Genomic DNA, 4,726 nt, shown 5'->3' on the forward strand with positions numbered 1-4,726 from the left:
CACACACACACACCACACACACACACACACACCCTCTCCCCCCACCTACCCCCCCCACACCTGTGGATCCTGTGACTTGAATGACGGAGGACAGCCCTCCATGTGTGGCCATGAATTAAAGGAAATGGAATAAGAGCTGATGGAAGCGTCCTCGTCATGTGTCGTGGAATCGTGCACGTTGTGGGTGGAGTTGGCCTGCTGGGGGGGGTCAGGAGGGGTCAGGGGGGTCAGGAGGGGTCAGGGGGGTCAGGGGGGTCAGGAGGGGTCAGGGGGGTCAGGAGGGGTCAGGGGGGTCAGGAGGGGTCGGGGGGGTCAGGATTCACAGTTGCTTTCATCTGTGTTGTTGAGCACTTTTGCCACATTTTAAATCACGTTCAATATTTGGAAGCTGCATCTAAAATCTCTGTAAAGAAAATCCTGAAAAAACAATGATAGTAAATATCAGGAGGAAAACAGAGTATTTTACAATTTAATTATACATATAATGGTTTAGCATCGCTGAGTGAAACATGCTGGTTCTAAGTTTTAGTGTTTGGTATTAAACATTTTCTTTTCTCCTCTGAAATTTATTGAGACTTAAAAATTGTCACAAATGTCGGTCAACCAGCAACTCCCCAAAAACTGCATTTTGAGTTTTGGAACTTACCTGCGGCTCCACACCCTTCACACACCTCCACACACCTCCACACACCTTCACACACCTCCACACACCTCCACACACCTCCACACACCTCCACACACCTCCACCCACCTCCACACACCTCCACACACCTTCACACACCTCCACACACCTCCACACACCTCCACACACCTTCACCACCCACACACCCTCACACCCCCACACACCTCCACCCACCTCCACACACCCCCTCCACCCACCTCACACACCTCCCACACACGCTCCCACACCTCCCTCCCACCTCCCACCTCCCCACACCTCCCCACCCCCCTTCACCACCTCCCACCCACCCTCCCACACCCCACACACCTCCACACACCTTCACACACCTCCACACACCTTCACACACCCCCACACACCTTCCTTCCACACACCTCCACACACCTCCACCCACCTTGCTGGCCACCATTAGACTTTAAGGACAAATCAATACAACAGGTAAATTCACACCCACAAAATGAAGTTTTCCAAGTCTCAATATAATAAAGAGACATTTCCAGTAACATCATAATAAGATGATTTAGGTTTTTCATTATATAAATCATTGTGATTTTAATATATTTTTCTATCATCTGGATTAATTTGGATAATCCTTGAATATATAAGTTTAATCATGGATGGACCTTGTTATAGATTTTACATCTGATAATTTGCACCCTCCCATTAAAGTTGATCTTTATCACTGTGGACACCATCAAACACCTTTTTGAAAGTTCCATTGAACAGGAAAGAATAAACCGTGTGTTAATAGAAGGTGGCAGCAGATGGAGTATTTAAAAAGTTACGTGCACTTCAGTTCCAGGGGCCTGTGGAGCACCTACAGCCTAAAGGTTGATCTGTTTGGCATCGCTGTTCCCACACCTGGATGCTGAGATGATTTGGGCAGAATAATGTCAAATTAAAGGTCAAAGCTTTTAAACAGATCTGTGATGGCTGAACAAGACTGATGTGGCAGTGGCACCAACGTGTGCATCAGCTCTCCAGCTAACGCGCATTATTTCATTAGTATTATTCATCTTATTCATTACGGCCTTCAGGAATTTAATCATCCTCATTGTAAACAAGCACGTGGCGACGAAAAAGAGCAATAAACCTGGATATTCTGCCCCCTGCTGGATGGAAGAAGTTACGACAAAAACAGAGAACAACAAAGTGCAGAATCCACTTTAGTGGTGTTCAGTCATATTTACATCCATCAGTAACTCACCTGTACCTGGACATTCTGCACACATTCATGTTTAAATGGAGTTTAAACACTTGTAGTGGTTTTAAACACTCATCAAAGTCAGTGTTTTCAGATTCTGTGATTTCACACTGGACAGAATGTGAATGAGGTACATCAACAAATCCTCTTTACTCAAACAGAAGTTTCTACATCCAAAACACTCCTGATGAACTCAATAAAAGCCGAACAAACTCAGGACCAACATGAGATTAAAAAGATGCAAACAGACATATTGCTCAGTGCTTTTTAATAGAAGAAATCAGAATTATGAGCATCAATTATGCAGGTGTGTTAAAAGAAAAACACTGGAACAATCAAACATGGGATCAGAACCTGGATTTAAAAAAAAAAAAGACCTAAACAAACTAAAGAAAAAAATCCCCTAAAGCAGCAATGGAAGAGTTGATTTTGTTCAGCTTCTTTTGTACAGACTAAAAACCAAATATCCATAGCGCTCCGTTCACAGCCTTGCATATCTCAGCTTTAGTGGACGGCGAGTCCCAGCTGGTTGGGGCTCTTGTTCTGGGTAGGGGGGGCTCAGTCTGGGGGTGGGGCACGCTTCTGTGGGGGCATCATCAAGACCTGTGCATACGTCAGTTTGGAGCCCACCTGAAAAGTCAGAGAACCAGGATTTAGTTTCCACCATGAGCATCTTTGAACAGGTCTGCTATAACCTGGGGTATTTGTCCTGTCGGGGTCTTAAACCCGATAAATGTTGATGTGTCTGTGACCAATCAGAGCATTCACTTTATGAATGAGTAACATGAATGGACACAATTAAATCAAGCATCAAATCAAGCATCAAAAACAAGTCAACACCCAAAACTTACTTGCTGTCCTGGCGGATGAGCTGGTTGGTGGTCAGCCTTGGTCTTTGACCTCTGCTCCAGACCCCTGAAGAGGAACAGGTCTCAGGTGTTACCAAGTGCTCCACAGGTGAGATAAAGTGTGAGCGAGGGTGGGGGCCATAAACTTACCCATTCAACAGTGGCTGAATATTCTGAATATTCTTGGAGGGCCAGGGCTCCAACCTGGCCCTGGGGTGTCCACACCGCCCCCCCTCTGGGGGAACCCAGCCTGGGGTGTGCCTGGGACCACAGCGTTGCCTTCGGCTTGTCCCCGCTGTCGCCCCCTTCAGCCATCACCCGCCGCTCAGGACAGACGGAGCGAATCTTGGAGGATGGAGTGGAAGCATCTCCACCAGCACCAGGGGGCAAAGTTTGAGTGGCAACATGGTGACGCTCAGGTCTCGGGGGGCCCAGGTCTTCGGGTGCGTTATAAAACCAAATCGGGAATGAGGGACCATCGCCCACTTCTCAGCTCCGGATTCTCCTCACGCGGGAATTCACAGGAAGCCACGGACGTTGGAGCTCCGCATTGTCCTGCCACTCAAACTGGGATCTGGTGGATCCACGGAGAGTTTGATGACCGATGTGTGGGGAGGATCCCGTGGTCAGACGCACGTTGACCTCGCTTGATAGAGACGGTTCAGGAGGAGGTGGTAAAAACTGGTTTCTGAATCAGGAGGAGGTGGCAATAAACTGGTTTCTGAATCAGGAGGAGGTGGCAATAAACTGTTTCTGAATCAGGAGAGGTGGCAATAACTGGTTTCTGAATCAGGAGGAGGTGGCAATAAACTGGTTTCTGAATCAGGAGGAGGTGGCAATAAACTGGTTTCTGGTTCAGGAGGAGGTGGCAATAAACTGGTTTCTGGTTCAGGAGGTGGTGGTAATAAACCAGTTTTCAGAACCGTGGATGGAGGCTCATCTGTTGCACACTGGACCGGTTTGGACGGCTTTGACCCCCTGTGCTCAGCCTGGGCAGCGCACACGGGGATGTGATTCCAGGGATTCCTCCCATGTGCCTCTGCCGTCTCCTTTAACCTCCTCATCCAAGCAGGCCTGCTGGGTTCCTGCGGAGGTGTGCTGCCTCAGCTCCACCGTCTTCCTGCTCCGTCTGATGTAGGTGGGAGTTCTGGCAGACTGCTGTCGCTGCCGCTCCACTGGTCAGAAGACGTGCTGCAGGAACAGCCCATCTTCTGCAGCCTGAAGCAGAAAACAAAAAAAAGCCGCTGCCATGACCACACACACACACTCACACAGTCATGAACAGATCCGTTCACTGCTCCAGCCTCATGGAGAAAGAGGAAAGTCCGGCCTCGCCCCCTCCCCAGCCCAGACTAGCACAGGAGGTAGGCCCCACGCCCCCCCCAGTCATCAGGGGGTTCAGACTCTGGTAGAGCTGCCTGAGAGCTCAGCCTGATCCCAACCATCAGCTCCCAGTTACTGACCTTTGGACCTTTAACGCGTGTGCACGTCAGTATGGGGATTGTCTCTCTTGGAGGGTGATGCTCGGTGGGAGAAGAATGAGGGGCAGATCTGATGGTGGTTCCAGCTCAACCTTTAACGGTTAATGTCTGTAGGTGCAGCAGCAACACTTTAATATGAAGACTTTTTACTTTGGATCAAAGCTTACAACCCAAAATGGCCTTTGATCTGTGACGACCTCACAAAAATAATCTCATGCGAAGTACCTCCAGGACAGAGAAGGCGTCTCCAGGCAGAACCGTGGTGGTGCAACGGGCTCACCAGTATCTCCCATAGTTGCCAGTCTACATTATACTGGGAGAAGGTTGAAACCTGAGCCCGACATCCTTCACAGGAACCGGCCCAAGCCCCTGGTTCAGATATGGTGACGACACCTGGGTCAAGATTCTAACAAAGAACTGAAGGCGTTCTCAACCACAGATGATTACGTCACATTCATCTGGCCTTCCTGGACGGTGCAGTGAAGATGGACACAAAGCTCAGCATCGAGGTCCA

The 4,726-nt window shown here is 49.0% G+C and overlaps 1 long non-coding RNA gene across 1 annotated transcript; it reads right to left on the minus strand.

The window, feature by feature from the left end:
* Positions 1-2,134: 2,134 nt before the first annotated feature.
* On the minus strand, positions 2,135-2,993 carry LOC130513820 (uncharacterized). The gene is made up of 3 exons (XR_008946837.1): positions 2,882-2,993; positions 2,735-2,798; positions 2,135-2,513 (listed from the first exon to the last, which is right to left on the minus strand). It is a non-coding gene; the product is annotated as an uncharacterized LOC130513820 (long non-coding RNA).
* Between the last annotated feature and the right edge of the window lie 1,733 nt (positions 2,994-4,726).

This window comes from Takifugu flavidus, chromosome 17 (genome assembly GCF_003711565.1).
Source record: "Takifugu flavidus isolate HTHZ2018 chromosome 17, ASM371156v2, whole genome shotgun sequence".
Classification (NCBI taxonomy): domain Eukaryota; kingdom Metazoa; phylum Chordata; class Actinopteri; order Tetraodontiformes; family Tetraodontidae; genus Takifugu; species Takifugu flavidus.